This window comes from Xenopus tropicalis, chromosome 7, assembly GCF_000004195.4.
Source record: "Xenopus tropicalis strain Nigerian chromosome 7, UCB_Xtro_10.0, whole genome shotgun sequence".
NCBI classification, from domain to species: Eukaryota; Metazoa; Chordata; class Amphibia; order Anura; family Pipidae; genus Xenopus; species Xenopus tropicalis.
The window spans coordinates 41,298,165-41,317,892 of NC_030683.2; the positions used below are offsets into that span (position 1 = coordinate 41,298,165).

Consider the following 19,728-nt stretch of genomic DNA (forward strand, 5'->3'; position numbering starts at 1 on the left):
AAGTTGCGACAATTTACGAAAAAGTCACGACGGCAACGGAAAAATCGCAAAATACCGATCATTACGAAAAAAACGCATTCGGATGCTTTCGATCTGTTCGTGGATTAGTAAATCGGCCCCCTAGTGTCCCTTTGGTCCAGTCCGACCCTGTACCCCATGGTAATCCAGTGCAAGTGGCCCCTAGTGCTCTTGTTCTTGCATGGGGGGAGTCAGTAAATGATCCCTTAAGTCTAGCCAGCCTGGGGAATAAACTTAGTGATTGAATTTACTGGGGTGAGTAAATTCAATTTACCTTGCCTTTTAAGCTGTTGTAGAAATTTCACTCCCAACAACTGTGAGGAGTCTAAGGCTGATGTCCCACACAGAGACTATTTGCCTTAATACATCTCTGCTACCATGGGTGACTAAATTCCTTTCCACTGGCAACAAAATGAATCACCAGTGGAAAAGCCAACACATCACTTCCTCCTGCAGGAGGAAACTTTGCACAACTTCGGAATACTGAAACGATGCATAGACCTTACCAACGTGATTCCCTTTGTTGCCTGTGGAAAGGCATTTAGGAGAGATTAATCTCTCTGTGGGACATTGGCCTTAGAATGGACAGCCCTGTTTAAAGTTTTGCCCAAAATGGAGTGGGCAGGCGTTCCCTACATTCATCTCTATGGGGTCTACAATTTGAAGGGTGGTACTGACACAGTAATAGGAGTGCCTGGGAGTCCTATCTTAGATGATACACTTTGGGGCAGATTTATCAAAATGTAAGTTTAGAGCTTGATACATAAAAACTCACCCACATTCTATTCATTCCTATGGGATTTTAAGAAGCATATTTATCAGATGATTTCATGGTGCTTTTGCTTTTATGGTGCTTGAAGCATCTCTAGCATCCTAAATTAGCACAATTATTCTGTATGTATGCTACACACATTGCTTAAAACAAATGCATGTATTTTCACAGGGAATCACATTTCAGCACCTCAATGATGAGCAAATTGTTTCGCTAGGCATGGATTTGCTGTGAAATTATGCATTTTGCCACTGCTGTATTTTTTTGCGAAACTGCTGCAAAAATTCACAGAAAAAGATGCAGTCGTGCCAAAAAAGTCACAGTTGAGTTGAAGCCTCATTTCCTGAAATTTAACAGTTTGCAGAATTTTTCGCTAAAGGGAAACAGGACAGATTCGCTTATCACTAGCATTGATGTTAAGTGACACGAGCGCCATCTTTTATGAAACCTCACAACATCCGGGCGTGAGAGTGTGAGACACAGCAATATGTAGGCGGGGGGCCCTGTTTCAACTTGACTCAACTTTCCAAGTAATGATATATTTTTAGTGCTCTTTTTTCTAAATTTTTCCTTCCCACTCAAAGAATTTCAAGCGCTCTTTGAACATCTTTTATAAGATACAATTTATAAGGAGTCTTTCCCTAATGATATAGTACCTTTCCTTTATATTTCCATCTAGATCATCCCTGTCTCAACCCTTCAATAGGGAAAGCAATTTCGTGAGGGGATTAAATCACTTATTTTTTTCGCCCTGTATCTCTCCGATGCTTTTTCTTGCCCCTTTCATTTCCTGATATCTCTTTCAGTTAGACTATTTAAGAAGCAGTCAGTGTGTCAGATGTAATAGGTTTCCTGTCCTCTTCAGCTGAGTGTGACAGCGAATCTCACAGAGGTCCTCCACTAAAAATGCCAGCACCAGTCAAACCTGAAATTACATCAGCTACGGCTACCTGGCCTGTTCCCAGCCTGAGCTGCCTTTTCCAATATAAATCCATTGCAGTGTGAACCTTTATGATGCTGAAATTGTTATAGATCCTGCAGCAGTTTAGATTTGTTTGTTGTGTCATGCTCACCTAAGCATCCTAAATTAAATGTGCTAACTTGAGTGATATGAGCATGCTGAGCCATTCGTTTGTTTAAAAATTACTGATGCTATGAGAGTATTCCGGGGGCTTCTGAGGACTCTCCGGTTGCCATGTTAAAGCTGGTGCATAAGACAGCTGGTTATTTTTCAGTCTTATCTCTTTTGGAGTGCAGCATGATGGTCGGTATATATACGCCGGCAAAGCAAACCTGCTTGTTGTAGAACAGCAATAAATATTTCGAGGTATAGGATCTGTTATTGGAAAACTAGTTATCCAGAAAGCTCCAAATTTCTTTGTTCTCTGTAATAATAAAACAATATCATGTCCTTGATCCCAACTAAGATATAATTAATCCTTATTGGAGGCAAAGCAAACCTATTGGGTTTAATTAACTTATAAAAGATTTTTTTTAGCAGACTAAGGGCAGATTTATCTAAATGTGAGTTTAGAGCTTAATACATAAAAATACATAAAGTATGTAAATCCAAATGAAGGAAAAACCCCTTATCCAGAAAACCACAGGTCCCGAGCATTCTAAATAACAGGTCCCATACTTGTATTTACTATAAACAAGACTCTTAGAAACATGTTACATTACGCTGTCTCTGCTGCAGAATTCTAATCAAAATGAACATATTTCCTGTAAATCAGTGTAAGCAGCATGGTTTTTACCCCGGCTGTTATGGAAGATGATGGATCTAATGTGCCTATGAGAAATACAGAATTACATTCTAATATTTCTGTCACCCTTTCAAACATCCAGATGTCTTTCACACTAACCCCATTTACAGAGCTGAAAGGATAGTTGTACAATAATAATACAGTTAGGGGGGCTGTTTTCTGAAGAAGGGGTCTTTGAGTAATTTGAGTCTTCATACCTTAGGTCTACAAAAAAATTATTTAAACATTAATTAAACCCAATAGGATTGTTTTGCCTCCAATAAGGATTAATTATATCTTAGTTGGGATCAAGTACAAGGTGCTGTTTTATTATTAAAGGGGTTGTTCACCCTTGAGTTAATTTTATTTTATTATTTGTAGTTTTTTAATTATTCCAGTTTTTGTTCAGGAGCTATCCGGTTGCTGGGGTCCAAATTACCATAGCAACCTGCCAGTGGTTTGAATGAGAAACTGGAAGATGAATAGGAGAGGACCAGAATATTAAAATAAGTTAAAAAAAGTAACAAAACAATTGTAGCCTCACAGAGTAATAGTTTTTCAGCTGCAATGACCCTCATTTGAATCGGAAGAAGGCAAATAATTAAAAAACTATAAAAAAATAAATAATGAATACCATGTAAAAAGTTGCTTACAATTGGCCATTCTATAACATACTAAAGTTAATTTAAATGTGAACTACCCCTTTAATAATAATAATAATAATTTTAAAAAATCTAATATTTGATTATATAGGAGTCTATGAGTGATGGCCTGTGATGACCTGTAATTCGGAGCTTTCTGGATAACAGGTTTCCTTCCTGTACGTAATAAATCAGGCCAGATATATCAGAAATTTAGCAAAATATCAGTGTTATTTTAGATGTGTCCCAGCAGTGGGAAATATAGAATTTAGCCTTCCTTTAATGGCACTGTGCATTGCTATAGTGAAACCCATTTCCCATTCATTGCAGAGCGGAGCAGCTGGTGGGGAAGGCTAAATCAGTGCTGTGGTTCTGCCTGAAAGGACTGTGGCATCAAAATATCTAGTATAGTTGTAAAAGGCTGTATCAAGGATTTGTGCATGTATTCATATCTACAATAATACTGCATACAACCATGTCAGCCAAGATTTTAATAATAATGAAATAATATTAATAGTAATTTAATTTTTATTTTATTGTTCTAGATTTCTCTGGGAAAAAAGCCTATGACATTTTACAAATCACTGTTAAAGTAATGGAACAAGGGGTAGATGCCTATGACTGTCTCCTTATGGAGAACTGTGGCTTTTGCTTTCTAATGGCAGGGAAACAAGCTGTCCTGTATCTTTATACAAACACAGACGTAAAGATGCAAATGGCAGCCATTAGGCACAGGCAGTTCTCCCTGATAAGAACCAAAATAAGTAGATTTTATTTTATGTATGCTTTATTAGAGTTAAAGGAAGTGCAGTTTGTGGCCCTGGGTGGCCATTTATGACCCCAAAGCAGCCGTGCAAGAGCAATTCACAGTTGGAATATAGAAAATGAAAGATAAATATACATTAATCTCTTAATACTTCCGTTAATTGATTGAAGCCTGTATGCCAGTTATAAGGTACTGTAGATATACCCACTTACACAGGTTGATTTATCTGACATGAAGAAGTCTCAAAAATTGGAATGTGTTTGTACCTGGAAACACAATGGGCCAATATTTTAAAGGATACTTTCAATATTAATTATTTTAGCTGCATACAATTTTCAGTCAGGGAATGATCTGTTTGGTAGATGGGGCCCAGATTTTCATCTGCTTGTCGGAGTCAGTTAGATTCTGGAATGGAATCTGAGTAGAATGTAAGTCTCTGCTCTGATTGTTGTCATGGGGACTCTCGGGCTATTTGAAGCGCCGTACCATTCTGCCAGTGTCGGCTGCATTGTGGGCTGTCTGAACCTGTACATCTCAGTTAGCAGAAATAGCCGGAGGCAAAGCCTTTAGCTCCATGTGTGTGTATGCAGGGGATAGCAAATGCAATGTATTTAATTCCAAGCCAGGGCTGAGACATATTTAGTTTCTCTACTCATATTACAAAGCAGAAATATTAGTCCTAACTTCTGTGATTGATTGATAGGTGTTTATCGACTGTTGTGCCGCAACACTAGACTGCACTTATATATAAGCTGACGGAAAGGCATTGTGCAAAGTTGTTTCTCTTAAGGGTCTTATAATAAAAAATTGGCATCACATTGCTGTGCCTTCCTATATTTTAGGTAATACTATGGGGGAGATTCACTAAGACACGAACGCTCCGAGCGTATCTTTGCCGATATTTACGCGCTCGCGCAACTTTTTGGCGTGCCAGCGCGATTTTTTTAGAGCACTGATGCTCTATTGCACAGCCATATGCTGTCTGTGAACAGTGGAATATATTAAACTAAATGGGCTAATAAGCAGCATCAGCACAGGATTTCATATCCAGGCGCTCTGAGGCCACCCCACGCGCATGCGCTTTTGTATTCATGACCTTGTACACTCACATACGGAGCAGTGGTTAGAGGTCCCCTTTGCTCCGTATGTGAGCAAAATTTAATTGCGGTTTGGGCGGCATGCCGTCCCTAAATTTGTGCCGCCCTAGGGCCGGGCCTTTGTGGCCTCACCACAAATCTGGGCCTGAGCAGCATATTTCATAAATATATGTTAGAGGTTAAAGGCCAAATGATATTATACCAAGCAAGACATTAGAATGTAGATGTAGTTTCATTTAAAATATGACTGAATTATTATTAAGCCTCCCATTGCAGTTGTGCACATATGCAGATGCCGCCTGTCTTGGAGTCCAAATTGAAGAATTTTAAATGGCCAATGAGACAGGTCTTCCCATATTAATTATAATGAAAGTAGAAATGCATTATTACAATGATGGTCTTCTTCTGGGGTTATGACAATGAGGGGACTATGTAGTAATATAGACAAAACATGCACCCCTGTCCAGCAACCAACCACATGGTAGTTTCCATTTGCCTAACTGCACTAGAGAAATACAAACAATCTTCTGATTGGTTGCCATGTGTACCCAAACAATCCATTTCTGGCTAAATACTGATATTAGTACAGGTATGGGACACTTTCTCCAGAATGCTCAGGACATGGGGCTTTCTTGATAAGGGTGTTTCCATAATGAAAATCTCCATGCTTGTCTACTAAAAATGTATTTCAACATTAAATAAACCCAATAGGATTGTTTTGCCTCCAACAAGGATTAATTATATGTTAGTTGGGATTGAGTACCAGGCACTGTTTTATTAAAAGAAAATCATTTATTAAAATGGAGTCTATGGAAGAATGTCTTCCTGTACTTTGGAGCTTTCTGAATAATGGGTTTCAGGATAACAGATCCCATACCTGTAATGTACTGTACATTAATACTATATTTGGCCAAAAGACTCCTTAAGCCATAAAAAAGTGGATTCTAAACCTGGGGCATCTTCATTTCTTTTGAGTAGTAGTGTGTAATTCAGGGATCCCCAATATTTTTTACTCGTGAGCCACAGTCAAATGTTAAAAGACTTGGGGTGCAACACACTCATCATACAAGTTCATGGAGGTGCCAAATAAGGGCTGTGATTGGCTATTATGCAGCCTCTATGCACACTATCAGCTTACAGGGGGCTTTATTTGGTAGGAAATCTTGTTTTTATTCAACCAAAACTTGCCCCCAAGTCAGGAACTCAAAAATAACTACCTGGTTTGGGGGCACTGAGAGCAACATCCAAGGGGTTGGTGAGCCACATGTTGCCCCGAGCCACTGGTTGGGGATCACTGGTGTAACTAGTGTCCTATGTAAGCCCAGCATTTCTTATGTATTTGAATGCTTCAGTTTGCACACATGATTCCCAGTGATCTTTTTAATTTTAATTCAAACTATTTTTACTGTTTTAAAACCAAATGAGAAGATCCTGATCCATAACAGGATAATGCAAAACAAAGCTATTTCTTTGTCTCAGCTAAGCCATCTCATTTTAGTGAGATTATTCTTTTTCCTAGCTCTTGCACCAGTTGTGTAAAAGCATTTACTGAGACATTATTGCTGTGTGAAAGGAAAAGCAGGAGTCCTGGTGTGGATCCCAATTAGAATAGTTTGCCCATTGGCCCCCTTCTAATCAATCATTACAAAGAACAGCGTGCGGTCCAGCAAGAAAAGGCTTTGTGGCTGTGTGTGCACTCTGTATGGATTGCGAGAGGCAGAGATGGAGAAGAGCAAAAGAGCTGAGGTTTCGGGGAGGAGAGATGTAGACTAGGCTATAAAACGGATCAATAGCAGAGAGCAAATTGGATGCTTTGATGAGCTGACTGCACAATATGGTAGATTTTGTCTCCCTTCCTTGCTTTTTAATCTCGTTACTGCCAAAGATTACATATCCTAACATTCGCTTGGCCCAGCTAACACTCGCTTTCAAATGAAAGATGATAGGACTTTATTCTTGAATATTGCAATAAATATAGCTCAGCCAGATAAGAAATTATATTTAAAATAATCAGATAGGAATAATCTAGCCTTAGGCATTGGCTCTGAGCCACTGCAAAGGAATGACCTCATCTGGAATAAAATGCTGGTGCCATATTAAAACTTTATTTATTCCAGATGGCATGCCATTTGAACCATTCAGGGGTGTCATTAAGGAGGAGTGCATAGCTACCTATGTCTAGGGCGGCAGCTTTTGGGGGGCAATATAATATATAATAGATTTTCTTTAAAAAAAAATCCCCCACAGCTGCCGCCTGTGGAATACAGTGATGGGTTTCGAGGGCTGAGGGGGCACGGGAGGCGGAAACACTGCGGGTGGAACCAGACCTAAATACAACCTTGCACACAGCTGGTCCACTACATTGTACAGGTATAGGATCTGTTATCCAGAGTGCTTGGAACCTGCGGTTTTCCACATAAGGGATCTTTCTGTATTTTAGATCCCCACACATTAAGTTGAATAAGAATAATACATCAATCAGTTTGAGTGTTCACTTATAAGGAAGTTAAGCATTTTTATAACAGGTGAGATACATTAAAGGAGAAGGAAAGGCTAAGTCACTTGAGGGTGCCAAAATGTTAAGCACCCCCAAGTGACTTAGATCGCTTACCTTTTACCCCGGGCTGGTGCCCCTGTACGGAGAGAACAGCACCAGCCCGGGGTAGCAGCGAGCGCTTCCTACTTCCTATTTGCTTGCGCGCGCATGCGCGGTAGAGTGAAAAGCCGAACTTAAACAAGAAAGTCGGCTTTTCACTCTATTGCGCATGCGCCGGCCCACGGATTTCGCCGGCAGAAGAAAAAAGAAAGAAGGAGGAAGCGCTACAGCTACCCCGGGCTGGTGCTTTTTTCTCCTAACAGGGGCACCAGCCCAGGGTACAAGGTAAGCGATCTAAGTTACTTGGGGGTGCCAAAATGTTAGTGACTTAGCCTTTCCTTCTCCTTTAAGATTGCATTTGTTTGGAATATTTTATTGCAGAGTTGTAGTTTCTTGATGATTAGGCATGTATGGTACATTAGATGTCCTCTGGGCTGAGCGGCATGTGGGAGTAGACACTGTGGATTTTCCATTTCTTCTCTGCATCACAGCAACTGCCAGTTAGCTAAAAGCCACTTGCTGCTGAAACTTTATGCTATTGCATTCAGAGGTCCCTGCAGAGGTCCTGGCTTCAAAAAAGTCATGCAGTTCCTAATCCGCAATTGGTGCAATCTCCTTCCCCAACTCTCCATATTTACATAGACATTGGTGAGTAAAGCCACTCCATAGTCATTAGGCTCCTTTACTAGTGAAAAGTGCAGTTACAATAACATAAGTAAGGTGTCATTTTGAAGTAACAAAACATGAAACCCCCTAAAGATTGTCAGCACAACTGCTGAATTTTGCTGTATCAGGCATAATTGTGTCAAGTGCATTTCCCCCTCACAACCACAATTAAGTAGGAATTATGGCAAAAAATGCATTTTGGGTAAAAAACATGGCAATAGTAACTAAAATTAGAACATTTTTTATTTAGCCCCCCCCAAAAAATACATGTTATTTAAAGGGAAAATCTACTTGAGCTTGACATGAGCTTATTCAGTCGGGTTTATGTAGAAAAGGTGTATAAACACTATGTGAATCTCCCAAAATAACTATTTATATATTTTATATTTAAAAAGCCATGATTGTGTTCCTGTGCTGTGATGACCACTTCCACCCCCCCCTTAACACCCCCTGAATAATGCAACTCCTTCCTCCCCTTGCTCCAGAAGGATTTTAAGTCCCAGAGTCCATCACTTCACAATGGAGAAAGGTGCATTACAGGGGGTTGGGATCTGGCCCGAGGGAATTTAGAGTTTCCCTTGAGTCATAGAAAAGAAAAACATAAGATTTATATTCATTTCTGGAAGTACAGATAGCATTTATGCATATTTTCTACATAAGCCCAAGTGAATAGACTCATGTAAAAAAGGACATTTTATTTTTCTTTAAGTATCTTTAGAAAACCTAATGTAACTTTGTGGTACTTCAGGAGTAAACCATTTTGTACCTTATTCCTGCTGATTTATTCATTTAGTAATTAAAATTTCCTAAAGATATATAAAGAAAGGTAAGCTTATTTTTAGGCATTAAGTTTGTTTTTACTGCAAAAATCTGATTGCAGAATTCTGGCTTCTTGTCTAGTAAGTGGACAGTTAGACATCTGGCTAATCCTTACCCTAACAGGGAAAGCATCAAACAGGCTCAATTTCATGCTATGAGAACTGTAATGTGCGGGAAATCTTCGGAGAACAGTATAAGAGAAACGATAAAGAGAACAAAGTTAGAGACGCGAATCCAATTTAATAGGAAATCTAAATAATTTGCAAAAAAAGAAAAAACATTTGGAGATCACTGATTCCGAAAATGAGTTTGTCTTTTCATCTTGAAAAATGTCTTGCAAGACAAAAAGTTTGTACAGAGCCATTTACATGACACACACCTTTTAACAAAGGAGAGTATAAATCCTTCTGTAGGTGGGGACTGGCAATTCTATTACTTTTTCTTTTAGATAATAATAAAAGTATAAAGTTGGCATACATGATACAATCTGCTCATTTGGTGTATCTTTGCCTGATTTGGCTGCCTACATTCTGGGCCAAATCAGGTTTACCCAATCATTTGGCCTTTAGGATAGCAAAGAGATCATAATACAGGTAAAATACAGTTAGTACATATTCTAGTAGGAACTCTGGTCCAATAACGGGGGCTGCATTATGCCATTATAGCTCTATAGCTCACCTTAGCAGAATATTTTCTTTGTTCGGTTCATTAGTAATTAGCTTAGCACATTGAGCTTTCCAGGCATGGCACTTGTAGTGCTATCCATAATGTGCTACTGGCAGCCACCTCATTGCTTAGCTACATGTTTGGGTCTCAGTTTTGCTGAGCCATTCAGAGAGCCAACAGCAGAGTTCATTTGCCAGGAGCCCCAAACATCTGTTTGGCAGCAGACAAGTGGTGACTGAACAGGAAATTATTTGTAGAACATAAAACAAAGAGAAAGAAGAATAAAAAACAGGAAGGTGTCTATTCTGAAGTGTGTGCCATTTAGATACCTGACTAGAATTAAAAGGACAAATGCACCAGGTCTGTAGGTCTTGAAGGTGGAAACAGCAGTGGATTTGCAGCAATACAGTTAAACAATAAAAACATAGTACCTACATAGTCATAATGTAACAGATCAGTTTGTGGCTCATTCATTTACTCACAATGAGGTGCAACATCGTGACAGGTCCTTGCAGCTTTAAAGGAGAAGGAAACGCTAAGTCACTTGGGGGTGCCAAAATGTTAGGCACCCCTGAGTGACTTTAATCGCTTACCTTGTACCCTGGGCACCTGTAGCGAGCGCTTCCTTTTCCGTGTTCGCACTTTTCGTTCTGAAAAACAGAACTTTAACAAAAATGTCAGCTTTTCACTCTAATGCACATGTGCCGGCCCAGGGATTTTGTCAACAGAGTGAATAAGCAAGAAGGAAGTGTTCGCTGCAGCTACCCCGGGCTGGTGCTGTTCTCTCCTAACAGGGGCACCAGCCCAGGGTACAAGGTAAGCGATTAAAGTCACTTGGGGGTGCCTAACATTTTGGCATCCCCAAGTGACTTAGCCTTTCCTTCTCCTTTAATGCTATAGGATTTAATTTGATATGTAAAGCTTATCTCTTAATTCTATTTCAGATTTTCCTATTAAGATGCAATCAATGAGAAAAACTTATCTCACTGTTCACTTTAAAATTCTAGCCAATAGGGAAAAACAGAATTAGGGAAAACGTTTTTTCCTCCTCAAATTGGATCCGAATCATAAGTTTTCACATGATAAACCATAAAATAAGATTTTCTCATGGGGCTGAATCTGGCCAAATGAGTTTATAACACTCAAATAATGCATAAAATTAGTTGGATGCAAATAAGGAGGCAGATGGATGTTTAATAAAGGCAACATGTCTGCATTTATGCATTTATCCCTTAGAAGACAGCATGGTGAAGCCTCATAGGGGCACATTTACTAACCCACGAACGGGCCGAATGCGTCCGATTGCGTTTTTTTCGTAATGATCGGTAATTTTGCGATTTTTTCGTATCTTTTGCGTTTTTTTCGTATCTTTTGCGATTTTTTCGGCGTCTTTACGATTTTTGCGTAAAAACGTGAGTTTTTCGTAGCCATTACGAAAGTTGCGCAAAGTCGCGATTTTTTCGTAGCGTTAAAACTTGCGCCTTTTAAGTGTTAACGCTACGAAAAAATCGCGACTTTGCGCAACTTTCGTAATGGCTACGAAAACTCCCATTTTTACGCAAAAATCGTAAAGACGCCGAAAAAATCGCAAAAGATACGAAAAAAATCGCAAAATTACCGAAAAAGTCGCAAAATGTTCGTTTCCAATCGTCATTGTGAGGGCAAAGTACTGTAGGTGTGGCAGGAGGTGAGCCAAGTCCTCCATGCAGAGAGCTGCAATTCCAGGGGGCGCAAGTGCTAGTAGCCCCCTAGTGCTCTTGCACTTGCGCCCCCTGGGGTCGTAAAGGACTACCCAAATGTAAGCAGTTGTATGAGTAGATACATCTAAGGCAAATTAGACAATTATATACAGGGTTACTTGCCTTCCTCTAGATTACCTAGAAGATAGGTAAATGGGTGGCTTTCCTCGTCATCATTATCATCATTTACTATATAACTATATTTTAGACTAACTACATTTTAGGGTCATGTTAAAAAAAACTGTAAAAAAGACAGAATGCACTTTTATAAATGGCTAGGGAAAACACGTTGGCTGAGACCAGCAATGTGGCACCTACTCTGATATTGTAAATATAAATAAACAGTATGTTAGAATAAAACAATATAAATAAACAGCTTACTACAGAAAAACTCACCCACTTTCTGTTTATTCCTATGGGATTTTTAGAAGTGTTTTTATCAAATGTCGAAGTCTAACTTTCACCCATTGATAAAAACACTTCTAAATCTCCCATAGGAAGGAATAGAAAGTGGCTGCATTTTTCTGTGGTAATTCTAATCTCACATTTTGATAAATATGCCCTTAATGTTCTGTGAACACATTGATATACTTGTTCTAGAATAAACAAGACCATTTAAGATGATAGATAGATGATAGATAGATGATAGATAGATAGATAGATTGATAGATAGATAGATAGATAGATAGACGATAGATGATAGATAGATAGATAGATAGATAGATAGATGATAGATAGATGATAGATAGATAGATAGATAGATAGATAGATGATAGATAGATAGATAGATAGATAGATAGATAGATGATAGATAGATAGATAGATAGATAGATAGATAGATAGATAGATGAATATAAGATCATAGCCATTTGAGGTGATCCAGACAACTGTGGGTTCACATCAGAAAACTGTGAGCCAGTAGGTTTTCTCAGTATAAGCAATTCATTTCTGTTGTTACCCTTTGCTGGGTACAGCTATAGATCATTGTGACACTGTAATTTGACATAACGACCGATGTTAGCACATAGACTGAAACTGAGAAAGGGCAAATAAGGCTACTGTATAGTTTATAATGGCAGACTACCAGACCCAGTGATTATTTCATCACGTTTCACTTCACAGTGAATTTGAGTTTAGACTTTGTTATCAGACACACCCCGAGGGAAAGTCTCATTAAATCTTAATCTCCCAACGGCCTCTGTAAAGAGCTGAAAGAGAAACTTTTCTAAAGGAATGTATAAGGACATAATGTTCCTCTGCACAGGGCTGTAAATTATGTTGCAGGATCTTGATTTAAAGCCGACTTGATAATATAGTGCCTTTCAATAAAGATACTTTGCAGTAAATTTTTCTTCCTAAATGACATCTGTACTCATTCATAGTATCAGTTTGGACATAACTTACCCTACCATTCAGGTTGCTTCTACTGCCCACTGCTTTGGGGCCCCCATAGTTTGGAAACAACCTCTGATGTCCATGTATGCTTTACCAATATTGTTAAATACACAAAAGGGGAGGAACTATCTTTGGTGGGCTATCTAGTAAATAAATGGGAATGGCTGGCCAAAAACAGCCCTAGTGATGGAAGGCACCAATGAACTATCAACGTAATATAAAGATGCTCTAACACCTCTTTACCCCCTTGAGTCTTCCTTAATTACAATTTATGAAAGCCTATTTTCTCAGAGGTGTATTTATTATGCTGTGTAAAACTAATTCGCCGAAAAAACGGAGTAAAAAGCTGTGTAAAATAAATGGAAAAGATCGCCATCTGAACGCCGGATATTACGCCATTATTTTCCATAAGTTCCGGTGGAAGAAAAAACGCGTAAAACAATTACGCCGATTTTACGCCATTTTTACACAGCGAAGCCTGGCGAAGTGTGGCGAATTTTCTCGCCGTTTTTTACCCAGCATAATAAATATGCCCCTTAGTGTAGTTGAGTGCAATGAGTTACTGCAAAGCTAATTGAGAGTTGAAGTATATTGTCTCACTTTTTTCATTCACACCTGGGCTTTGGGGCTGAGAAGTACAAATTCTCTCCACCACACTAGCTATGCAGTGGCTGTGATATATCCCATATCAATAGCATCATCAGGATGACATTGTCCTTCACCACTATGACTTTGTGTTAGTGGGGGAGGGTTGTGAGTACCCATTGGCTAGGGATAGAGGCCTTATAATAGCTTTGTCCTTGACCTACAATCCTTTTGCTAGTGGAGGGGGACCATCCTACTCCTTGTTTAAAAAATAAATGAACAACTGAATGGTGTATTGTTCTTAAATAACAACGATAACACAAATTCAAAAAAGATGTTTTTAGTTGCCCTTTTTAATGATCCCTTTCTTTCTGACGCTGAGAAGCAGAAAATGATCTGGTTTATATGTATATGAAAACTGTGATCTAACAGAGTCATTAAAGTTATTTACATTATTATCTCACTTTCACACTGAGAGTAAAGATGTGACAAGCTAATGTGAGCATAGCATAAGCCTTTAAAGGGCTGCTTAGATGAAAGGTTAATGTTTCTTAAGTCTACAGAAAAGAGGTATTTATAGACGGAAATTGGCAGTAAGCGAAGAATATACCTGATAACCTCTAAAGATTCCAATTATTGATGTTAAATATGAATATGCAAAATGGTTCATTACTGTAGGGAAGAACTGTCACTGGATATCTAGATACATACCATTATGGCAAAGATGTCAAGCTTGTTGGGCTCCCTGTGTAGGGTGTATCTGCTGTTAAACACGGGATTTAAAGGACAAGTCAACCTAAAATAGAATTTTTTAGATAGAAGAAGCCAAAAATCTAAGCAACTATACAGTATACATTACAAATTTGCAATGCTTTTTGACTTATTTGTATATATAATTGCTATTCAAAGTAGTGTTCCCTTCCCAGTCCCTTTCTCTTCTCTGCCCTGGTAGTTCTGGCATTTAAAACAATGTAACACAAGGCAGCAGACTGACAGACCTGTCTTGCAGGAGGAGCCTGACCTTTGCAACATTGTCTAAAATGTAACAACTAGGAGTTCATAAAATGCAGCTTTCAGTAGCAATTACATTTACAAATAACTTTAAAAACACTAAAAAAAATATAATAAATCCATATGGGAAAGTTTCTTAGAATTATATTTTCTTTTATTAGGTAAAAAGTTATTTTTGGGGTTGACACATCCTTTTAGCCAACCCAACCTCTCTCTCTCTATGTATCCTTGATTCACAACTTTTTGTTATGACTTTTACCCTGGCTTGTGTGATTGTTTCCCTGTTTCCCTGCCCATGTACAGTCTCTGGACATTTGCCCTGTTTCCCTGCCCATGTACAGTCTCTGGACATTCTGTGCCATTAAGCTCTGTGGTATCTGAGTAGCTGAGGGCTGCTCCTGAGACCCAAGTTAGCTGTTATACACAGCAGCAAGCCAAAACTAGATTTCCAAGGTTCCCTCTGGGTTTGGATTGCCTGGTGACAGTGCCACATTTATAAATTAGCCCCTTGTGTCTTTACTCTTTCCCTAGTCCCTGTAGCTCATAATACCTCATATACAGGGACATCATTATAACCCGTATCAATTAATATAACTGAACTCAGTTACAAATACACCAGTATAATCATCACACACAGATTTGTTGAATTCTAATTTTAACTATTGTTTGGATCAAATCTTGAAATACAGTTGTGGATACATAAAAAGTATTTTTTGGGCCAATATGTTGCTTTAGCTTCTAAATGTGCTCTATTTTATCCCCTGAAATAGTATTCCAGTAATTGGTTTTGTAAGAAATAGGTGGTTACCAGTGTCTTTGTCCCCTTGCTGAATACAAGTTTTCCTTTAGTGACAACATGGAGTCAGTCAGCCCATACTATGTAGACAAACTTGAACTTGCCTGTTTTATACCACATGTGCTAATGCCAATGTAATTAAATAGAATACAATGTTATTTCAATAATTAAATGCCAAAGAAATTTAGATTAGCACTTGCACGTTGCTTTCAATAATTTATTTTTAAAATTGCTAAATTTGCTACTGATCAAAATAATGGCAGGTCCCTGCATACTGTACAATGAAGTCTTTGTGTAGCATTTAATAGTAACGCTGACAGTTTATTTGACACTGTACCCATTAATGTTCCCAGCATGCATTCCCTTGGTGCACTTTTCTGACTTTCTTTGTATTCGGATGCCCAGCATTACCCTTGCCATACATTGTTCTTGATAAAATAAGCAATAACATTTTTTCTTCATGTAAGATAACATATGACAAAAACCCCTTGATGACTGGCATTTCTGCACCACAGAACTCAATTATATTTTTCCTACAGTATCTTACATATGCTCTTGTTAAAAATGAACAAATAAGCAGAATCCCTGAAGGGATCTGGCCATATTTTGAGAGCCATGTTTTCAGCTGCCTTCTGAAGGTCATTAACGTCTATCAGTCTCTATCTCCTTCCTTGGTAGGACATCCTCGCTAGAACCCTGTCCTCTCTTGTCAAATCTTCTTCACAGGATTTCCTATTTGTAGACACAATTGCATTTTCTACTTTCCCTCTGCCACCTCCCTCCACATAATGTCTGTCCTCTGTAATATTTGCTTAGCTGTTCAACCACAGGCTGAAATTGCTTTCATCAACTGCTGTCAATGACATGAGAGATTGTGGCTTTTTTTCTGGTAAATAAAGGATTTCTGTAAAAAATTTGTGCAGATTTTGAATGAATTTAATTGACTGTGATTTGTTATTCGTGACCATCTAATGACAGAAGGTCAGTGCCATTAAAATAAAGAGCATTTAATAACATAATAATGTTTATAAAACCATGACTGACTAAGGGTATAGGGACAGGAGGAGAAGTAAAGAACCATGTTGGGGACTAAGGAGACAACAGAACAAGGAGAAGCAGAAAAGGGGCTATTAACTCACTTAGGGGCTGATTTACTAATCCACGAATCTGAATCCAAATGAGAAAAATTCGGATTGGAAAACGAACATTTTGGGACTTTTCCGTAAATTGGCGCGATTTTTTCGTCACCGTTACGACTTTTCCGTAAATTGGCGCGGCTTTTTCGTAACCGTTACGACTTTCGCGAATTGTCGCGACTTTTTCATAGCCATTACAAATTTCGTGAATTGTTGCGACTTTTTCATTGCCATTATGACTTTCGTGAATTGTCGCGACTTTTTCATAGCCATTACGACTTTCGCGAATTGTCGCAACTTTCGTATTGAGAGCTCAAAAAAGTCGCGACAATTTGCGAAAAAGTCGCAAAGTACCGATCATTATGAAAAAAACGCATTCGGACGCTTTTCGGACGTTCGTGGATTAGTAAATGTGCCCCTTAGTCTTTGATCTATATTTTCTGATCAATCGCACTTTGAGGAATATTGTAGTATATCCTCTCTAAATACAAATTATTATATGTACTATGATAATGGTAAATGATGCTTTGTTAAGACAAGACTGGTGTTTATAAGAGTCCTAGATCTTGTACGTATTTGTATATTTTCAACACTACCTACCTGAAATTCCAGGTCAAGAGAATAACAGTGATCTATTCCAGAACTTCAAGGTCATTAATCTATCTTAGACCAGTATTAGTAACAGTAATTGGCTTGGTAAAGCTTGAATTGCTGTTAAAGGTAAAACAGCCCACATGTGAGTGCCAATGTTTAACTCAGAAAGGAAAAGGCCAACACAGCATTTACTGTTCTGTGAATCCGTATATCATAAAATGCAATGTCCCTTTAAACACCTGCACAAAACCCTACAGTTGCAGAAGGTGGATACTGAATTCTCCTTGCCCAAGGGAGCTGCTTATTCACATAAGCCAATCAGATCTGCACACTCTTGTTAGAGTAGAATATATCCATATATTGAATGTCCTTGTGAGGTGCAATGTTTCTGCGGCGCCAATGACTTCTCCCATCCCCCTCCCATCCCTCTATAAAGCGCCTAAGATACGGATACAGATTGTTCTTTGGTAATTGTAATGGTAACGTTAATAAACTGTGTACTCATATTTCGTATGGATTATACTTTAAGGGACAGGTTACTCCCCTATGCCTTTTAGCACCCAGAGGGGCTCAAAACAATGGGTGGGGTGGTGCAGAGTGTAGACTAATTTGTGGTTCATGACCACATTGAGTATAGAATTGTGCTAATTCCATTCATAGGGAAACATTCACAATACTGGATTATCACTTCTGTTTCTTATGTGTTTTCAGGTTTCATGTTTTCCTGAGACTATAATAACTACAATTTCTCAGTATAATTTGTCTCTGGGGGCGCTGTTTTATTGTTTATTATCTACAGAATGGAAAGAACTCTGAGCAAAGTAATATATGCCTCTCTCTCTCTCTCTCTCTCTCTCTCTATATATATATATATATATATAAAGATTATAGATAGATATATGATTTATGATCAAATTCAAAGTGCTTATTTGCCGAATTATGAATGCCAAATGGTGTTTAACAGATGATTCCATAATAGTTTCTATCTGAAGTTGTTAATAAATCTGAACCATTTCTATGAAGGGAAAGCTTTTAATTACATCTGTTCATGGAGTGCAGGCTCTTTCACCAGAGTGTCACGGCACCCCTTGATTTCATGCCCCTATCAGCGCTAAAGCAGAACCAGCGTTTTGATCTGTGCTGTGTGCAGGCCTGCTGGGCCCAATATGGCAGATACAGATAAGGGCCTAAGACAGCAACATGAATAACCTCTGGGATTTTCTGTGTGAAGCTGAATAAGGCCTTGGTCACAATTTGTGATGTGTAAAAAATATGAAGTCAAAACTGAATTACATTTACATATTTCCATTTCCAATGGTAGGCGTCTACCTGTGAGGCAGCAAATATTAACTCGTCTGAATAGCAATTGCCTTTTTACTTGCTCAGCCTCTGATGATTCCTATAAATATATATCTCATTTTCATATGGTGGAAATGTAAACGTTAGGATGACAGAGTCTACTGTAATTGCTTGTCAGGTCTAGAAAATCCAGGAATTCCAGTAAAGCTGCTAGCTCACACACAGGCATCACACTGGCATAATGGCGAGGTGCCCTTTATCTTGGGCCCGTTTATTTTACTTTATTGGAAACTGTAGCTGCGAGAGTATAGCATCCTGCATTTCTAGGTACCTTTGGCCACTCTGTGGAGCAACCAGCAACCCTGCTGACAACTAAGGTGAATGCTGGGAGTTGTGGTGACACAGCAGTTGGAATGACAAAAGCTTTAATAATGAAATGAAAATAAAAATGAATATATAAATGACTCTGACCTCAGATAAATAGGCCAACCATTCAAGGTTTAATGTGCCATGGTATGGTGGCTTGGGAAATGTATCAGTATAAAAGCAATATAAGCCCAGTCCTTAGTTTTAGAAAAGTACTGTAGCCAATTACTGCAGAAAATCTAGCTATTATTATAACACAGCATTGCAGCTTGGTATATCCTTAAAAGGGAACACCACCCAAACACAACCTAAGCACAACTTTTGAAAAGTAATCATAATTTCAAGCAACTATGCAATATATATCAATTATAAATATGCAGGGTTTTCATGATTTTTAATGTAATAATATAGTTTGGAACAGTTACCTAAGCCTGGCCCCCTGTTCTCCTGCTGATCTGGCTGACTACTTTGTGACTTAAATAAAATGTAACAGTGTCCTCAGCCTGCCTACAGCCTGCATCCTCCAAATCCCATAATTCCCTGCATATGTGATAAGGAAAGGAACATTGCAGTGCAGTGCATTGTGGGTTATATAGTTCCTGCATGCTGTCTGTAAGTTGTGGAGAAGTTGTTACAATTTGTAATATCACTGTTTTAGTCCCTCCTCTCCTAGCAGGATTTCAAATGATGTAGAAAGAGAAAAACTGTTTTGCAGGTAGATTTCAGCATATAAAAATGGTATTTATTTATACTTTTGAAGGAACAGATTACAGTTATAGGTATATTGGGGATTCTGTGCTGTGTGGGCCCTTTAACACATTTTAATAAAACTATTAGGAGTGGTTGAAGTAAGAAAGCAAAGTTAGAAAACCCTGGTTACCATGGTTATTTTTCTTTGCAATGTCATATCTTTATATCTGTAGACAATCTCGGAGCACAAGTTAAATGTTTTAGAGCAGCTCAAATGTGAATATAATATGTACCTCTTTAAGTTATATTTATATGTGTTTGTGAGTTATAC

At 38.5% G+C, this 19,728-nt stretch overlaps 1 protein-coding gene across 2 annotated transcripts in view; it reads left to right on the plus strand.

Annotated features, from left to right (window-relative positions):
- spock2 (SPARC (osteonectin), cwcv and kazal like domains proteoglycan 2) overlaps nt 1-19,728 on the plus strand; it is a 100,645-nt gene that overhangs the window by 48,636 nt on the left and 32,281 nt on the right.